Source organism: Palaemon carinicauda, chromosome 6 (assembly GCF_036898095.1).
Source record: "Palaemon carinicauda isolate YSFRI2023 chromosome 6, ASM3689809v2, whole genome shotgun sequence".
NCBI lineage: Eukaryota > Metazoa > Arthropoda > Malacostraca > Decapoda > Palaemonidae > Palaemon > Palaemon carinicauda.
The window spans coordinates 128,503,117-128,510,616 of NC_090730.1; the positions used below are offsets into that span (position 1 = coordinate 128,503,117).

At 36.1% G+C, this 7,500-nt stretch overlaps 1 pseudogene; it reads right to left on the bottom strand.

Annotated features, from left to right (window-relative positions):
• LOC137643231 (DE-cadherin-like) overlaps window positions 1-7,500 on the bottom strand; it is a 154,667-nt pseudogene that overhangs the window by 125,652 nt on the left and 21,515 nt on the right.

The following is a 7,500-nucleotide window of genomic DNA, read 5'->3' on the forward strand; positions in this document are numbered from 1 at the left end:
TATATATATATACACGTTTGGGCGTGGCTGTTTAGACGCAACCGTTTGGTCGTGGCTGTTTAGACACGGCCGTTTGGGCGCCAGCTGATTTGGCGCTAGCCTATTTGGCGACGGCCGTTTTGGCGCTAAAAAAAAAATTGTTTTATTCAAAATTCTTACCTCATTTATAAATCTTAAAAATTTTTTTCATTTATATATCTGTCTGTATTGATGAACAAAATTACAATTTATCACTTATAAATTGAAAGATAATATTACATTTGGAAACATGAAAACTAGCTCTCTCCTCGTTTAGCTGTTTGCTCAGGAGCTTTTGTTCCTGCCAACGGTAACGAACGACGTCTAGTCAGTCAGTCCTTAGCTCCCGTTGAGTTAGCTTAAGTGTTTCATTCTTCGCCCATCTCTCTCTCTCTCTCTCTCTCTCTCTCTCTCTCTATATATATATATATATATATATATAGTGGAACCTCTACATCCGAACGTATCTACATCCGAATTTTCCAACATCCGAAATAAAACTCGAGCAAATTTTTTACTCTACACCCGAATTTTATTTCGACACTCGAAGTAAGCAGTTTTCGTCGTACGGTTGTATCCGAATTTTTCGACACGCGAAGTACAATTCGAACACATTCCGACTCTACACCCGAATGTTTTTTTCGACACCCGAAGTAAACAATACTCGTACGCGTAGTCGATGCTCATAGCGCCTGAAGTTTTTTTTATTTCCGCCGATAGAAGGCAGCACATCGACCTCGGAGGGACGCTCAATTAGCGGGTCTTGGGTCAGTCCTCTGTTCTCGTCAGCTTCTTGCGGTTGTGCTCTGTGCGTTCTGCTATTAACTCTGTTTTAATCATGATTTTTTACGTGCATCCTTTAACGGTAATTTACGTAAAGTATGGGTCCTAAAAGGCTTAGTTTTGGTAGTGGTAGTGGTGAGAAAAGGAAGAAGGAAATGCTTTCTTTAGAAATTAAGCAGGAAATTATTGAAAAACATGAGCGTGGCGTCCGCGTGAGTGGACTTGCTAAACAGTATGGCCGTAATATGTCGAGGATCTTGACAATCCTTAAACAGAAGGAAGCTATTAAAGCAGTGAAACCTTCTAAGGGTATCACCATAATTTCCAAACGCCGTACCCCTGTCATAGAAGAGATGGAACAACTTCTACTAGTGTGGATTAAGGATAGAGAGATCGTTGGCGACACCATCACCGATATCGTTATCTGCGAGAAGGCGCACGCCATCTTTACGGACTTGAAGGAGGAGAGCTCTGGGGGTGATGCTGGGGAGAGTTCAACCGAGCCTTCCTCAGATGATTTCAAGGCATCTCGTGGCTGGTTCGAGAAATTTAAGAAACAGTCCGGGATTCATTCAGTTGTTTGCCACGGAGAGGCTGCTAGTGCGGACACAAAGGCTGCAGCTGACTTTGTCAAGAACTTCGAAAAGATTGTGCAGGAAGAAGGCTACGTAGAGCAGCAGGTGTTTAATTGTGATGAAACCGGGCTGTTTTGGAAGAAGATGCCGAGTCGAACCTACATCACTGCCGAAGAGAAGAAATTGCCTGGGCATAAGCCAATGAAGGATCGGTTGACTCTTGCCCTATGTGCCAACGCTAGCGGGGACTTTAAAGTCAAGCCCTTACTGGTATACCATTCAGAGAACCCTAGGTCCTTTAAAGCACACAACGTCGATAAGGATCAGCTTCATGTTTTCTGGCGATCCAACTCGAAGGCCTGAGTCACTAGGCAATTCTTTGTGCAATGGGTTAACCAAGTTTCAGCCCTTCTGTGAAGAAGTATCTTCATGAACAGAAATTACCTTTAAAGTGCCTGCTATGCCTTGACAATGCACCCACTCATCCCCCCCCCGGACTTGAAGATGATATCTTCGATGAATTCAAGTTCATAAAGGTGCTGTATCTTCCACCGAATACCACCTCTATCCTCCAGCCCATGCACCAGCAAGTCATCTCTAATTTTAAGAAGCTGTACACCAAGCACTTATTTAAGCAGTGCTTTAATGTCACGCAAAGCACCAACTTAACTTTGCGTGAATTTTGGAGGGGCCACTTCAACATCGTGCACTGCTTGAAGATCATAGATCAGGCTTGGGTGGGATTAACTCGACGGACCCTCAATTCTGCCTGGAAGAAGCTCTGGCCTGATGCAGTTTCTTCCCGAGATTTTGAAGGTTTTGACCCTGAACCTGATCCCGTGGTCGGTGCAGCGAAAGCCGTAGAGGAAATTGTCTCCCTTGGCAAGTCCATGGGTCTGGAGGTCAACGCAGATGACGTTACGGAACTCGTCGCCGAACATCACGACGAACTTACCACGGATGAGCTCAAGGAACTCCATGCTATGTCGGAGCACATGAGTGATGACGAGGAAGGGAGCGAGGAAGTAGAACATGTGTTAGGTTCGGTACAAATAAAAGAGGTGTTAGGAAAATATCAAGACGTGGTCGACTTCATCGACAAATACCATCCAAAGAAATTGCACGTTTGTCCTGTAGTTTCTCAATTCGATGATGTTTGCCCAACTCACTTTCGAAACATTCTGAAAAGCCGTACCAAGCAATTATCTATCGATAGTTTCTTTAAAAAAACTGCGAAGCGAATTCGTGATGAAGAGGATGTAAATGATTCGAAGAAAACGGCAAAGAGTGAAGCGGAAGAAAGTGAAACAAAGAAAACGGAAAAGAGTGATGCAAAAGAAATTCAGTCAATTTTAAATGTAGAGAGTGAAAGTGATTAAAATTACGTTATCATAAAAAAGAAAAAAAGAAAATGTAAAAAAAAATATAAAATATAAAAATAGAAAAAAAATAAGCTAAGTTATGTTAAAGTTCACTTAGTGTAAGTTAGAATAAGTTACGGTAGTGTACGTTTATCGTAGTTAACCTCTCTACCTCCTCGCCGCCTGTCCGTCTCCTCTCTGCGTAGCAAGACTAACAACACCTGCGCTGGAGTTTCTAAGGTAAAGTGACGCTAAAAACCCGTTTCTTATTTATAATTTTTTGCTAATTCTTCTTATTTACATGTCTATTCTTCTTATTTACATGTCTATTATCTAATTTAGTGTTCATTATTCTCATGGGAAAATTATGTGTAGTAGTTTATTAAGAAGTTATCATAGGTTTTTGGGCTCAACCACGGATTAATCATATTTCAATGCTTTTTTATGGGAAAATTCGTTTCGACATCCGAACATTTTCTACATACGAAGTTGGTTCAGGAACGGATTAAATTCGTATGTAGAGATACCACTGTGTATATATATATATATATATATACACGTGTATATATATATATATATATATCTATATATTATATATATATAGATATAATATATATATATATATATCTATATATATATATATATATATATATAGATATATATATATATATATATATATAATATATTATATATATATATATATATATCTATATATCTATATATCTATCTATATATATATAATATATATATATATATATATATATATCGATATATACATTTTTTTTATTAAAAAACTTTCGTTTTATCCATATGATGGCTGAGGAGGTATTCATCCAACTTGAAACCCATTTCAACCGTCTACAAATTTTAACAAGATGCACACACTGATATGAATGATACATGACCTGATGCTCAAATAAAATTATGTTTTTTCTTAATTCAGCTCAAAATATGGAAAAACGTCAAACTACACCAGGGTACACTAGTTTCTATAACACTGATCATGATTTCGCGTTAAAAGCTAAAGTGATTATTGTTCCTGTCTTTGTGCCTTTGAATAAGATCGATGAGTATTTGGATGCTCCGCGACCGAACTGCTGCAGAAGATACATATGTTGGTGTTCAAAATAGACAAGGAAATGAATCACCACTAAAACAAAAACATATATAGAGATTCAGACAAAATAATACATAAAACTGTTCATATAAACATGGATGGTGTCGAGTACTTCAGAAGCCTTGCTCATAATTACCAAATGAACTAAATAAAAATACATTACGATTTCAGTTTTTGGTGTACTTTTTTTCATACTTTCACAAGCCTGTTTATAATTTTCAATAAAAGGTTTAAGTTCTAAAGGATTACGAATTTATATTAAAAAAAAAAATAGCCCTAATGTTTGGCTGTCGCAAAATCAGATGGTGCCCAAACGGCCATGCCCAACCGTCAGGTGGCACCCAAACGGTTGTGCTCAAACGACTGCGCCCAAACGGCCGCGCCCAATAGTCCCATTCCTATATATATATATATATATATATATGTGTGTGTGTGTGTGTGTGTGTGTGTGTGTGTGTGCATAAGAACCACAGCGAAAATGAAAATACGAAATATACGATAAGTCCTGACTACTATGAGATTCAGGGCCTCTGTAACACAGTTTTTTCGCAATAATTTTTGACCTATGAATTTCATTAATATAACGCTTATTCAGAATGCACATTATATCTACACATAAATTTTGACTATATTCTGCATTACGTAGGTTGAATAAATCTGGTACTTATAATGTAAAAGTGACGTTTTTTTGAAGACGGGCCAACTTACTCTGAGAAAAGGTTTCGAACGCACTCGTTACGTAACTTATGACGGCATCTCTTCCCTCTTTCTCGATCAATGATTGGCTATACGTAATGAAGGCTATACCTCTGCCAACAATGACACAAAAGTTTAAATAAAAGCAAAGCAGTACACCTTTATAAACTCTGAAACCTCTCCACTGATAATTGTCATATTGAACAAACCAACAAAATATGTTAATAAATACAAAAACACTCGATTATTAGTCTAACTCCCAAAATCAGTTTCCTAAGAAATTACAGTCTACTTTATAGGTCACAATCAGATTGACAAGGCATAGGGAATAGTTGGTAATTTTCAAAAACGTAGTAGACAAGATTGATTTGATAACTGCTATATCCAATGTCAAGCAATTTTTATTTATTGTCTATCTACCTACCTATTTACTGTATATATATATATATATATATATATATATATACATATATATATATATATATATATATAAAAAGCCGGTACCGTATTTTGGCTTCAAACCTTCACCAATAATTATCGTCAGATTGATGACTTCATGAGGCTCCACCCACTTTGGCCACGTTATAATTCAGGATAACACTGAAGGCTATCATGGGCATTGTTGGATCAGAAAATTTAAATTCTGGTTATAAAAACGCATTTCTCTAGTAGTTGTAAGAAGTGCTAAATGATCCTCAAGGATCCCAGCAGTTGGCCTAAACGTTTAATTCATGTATACAACTGTTGTGGCACTACTGCTACAGTAGTATTACTACGCTAGCACCGATACCCCACCCACATTTATGTATCGTTCCGCCATTCATAAAGTCTTTGTCATGTTTTTTCACTGTGCAATAAGCCATGGCCTCCTCAGAAGTTAAGTTTAACATTAGATGATAGGTTATTTCATTAAGCTGACAAATTATGGCAACTGGGTATGTTATTGCCGATGTTGAAGCTAAAGATAAAGTATGGTATTATTCCTTCATAGCATTATCATCTTTACTAGTATTTGTTTTGCTACATGTAATTATTTTAAAGGATAAATGAATTATGTTCACTTTACTTCTATAAATTCCCATTAGATGTACAAATAAAACTCCTAAAACTATTCATGATTTATTTACAAAATGCAGTCATGCCCAAAACATAGCCAACACAGTCGTACGGCCTAAGAAGAAGAAAAAAAATTATATCGGATGATCCGTTGGTCAGATGGAGAATTTAGCACCAAATTCTTATTTTAACAAAAATAGTTATATAAAGACTGTTTACAAACAATCTCTCTCTTTCTCTCTCTCTTGGTGGCATAGTGAATAGTTAATGGAAATGTTCAAAAGCCTGAATGACATTACAAGTATTATAATCATGTTACGCTAAATACAAATCAGACCATAAACATTGGATTTAAAATAGAAACTGAATAATTACCTATTCAGGCTATAGTAAATATGGTCACCGGGCTTTCTCTTGACTGTATAAAGTTGTAAGTCGTAAGACAAATGCAGTTTTGCAACCATGGGGGCAATTCCAAATCCTGTTAGCCATTCTTGACTGTTTTGAGTTTCAGAGCCCATGGAACAAGGTGAATGGGTGTCTGGTGGATGGGCGAGGCAAAATTTTGTCAAAAGGTATTTACATTGCTTACGTAATGAATGTTTTCGACTCTTGGCTCGTTATCACTGGCCATGGCGTCGGCTAGATAATTTTTACCCTATAAAACTTAAAACTATCGGGTTTATGTTATTGATAATGCTGACAAAATTTGTGTGTGGTTGTAAAATATACATATGTCAACTTTCAGCTACATCCGATGCTCTGATAAGGAGCAAAGTCCAAAAAACCGTGTTACAGATGCCCTGAATCTCATAGTAGTTTCATGATACTTCTTCAGAGGACTGATTTATTGAGAGAGGTCTCTTTACATTTAATAGGGAAAGTAAACGTACGAACATACATATAGCGAATTAGAGAACAATGACACTCCCTTACCAGCTACCTGGGCTTGGGTCAGGTGTTAACTGGGCGGAGACGCAACCTCATTAGACACCTGCCAAAAGGGGTCATTTCTGGTGGCGGGTAAATTCTGGTTTTTTGACTTTCAGTACAGTTTATTTATATGAAAGCACAGTAGCCTTATCTATATAAATACATAAGCAAAATATATACATACATATAGAGCTTACAAATCTCTTTACATATAAAGGCGTTGAGTTTATACATTCCATGACCAATATTCAAGTTGTTTTCAAAGGTTTCTTTGTATATATATGTATGTATATATATATATATATATATATATATGTGTGTGTGTGTGTATGTGTGTATATATATGTATGTGTGTATATATGTATATATGTATATATATATGTATGTGTATGTGTATTTATATATATGTATATATGTATATATATGTATGTGTATATGTATATGTATATGTATGTATGTGTATGTTTTGCTTATGTATTTATATAGATAAAGCTACCGTGTTTTCATATAAATAAACTGTACTGAAAGTCAAAAAACCAGAATTTACCCGCCACCAGAAATGACCCTTTTTGGCAGGTGTCTAATGAGGTTGGGTCTCCGCCCAGTTAACACCTGACCCAAGCCCAGGTAGCTGGTAAGGGAGTATCATTGTTCTCTAATTCGCTACATTTATGTTCATACGTTTACTTTCCCTATAAAATGTAAAGAGACCTCTCTCAATAAATCAGTCCTCTGAAGAAGTATCACGAAACTAGTTAGGACTTAATCGTATATTTCGTATTTTCATTTTCCCTTTGGTTCTTCTGCATCTGAGCATCACGTTTTCCTGTGATTTTTACTCATATATACATATACATATATATATATATATATATATATATTTATATATATATATATATATATATTTATATATATATATATATATATATAAATAAATACTGTATATATGTATATATATACC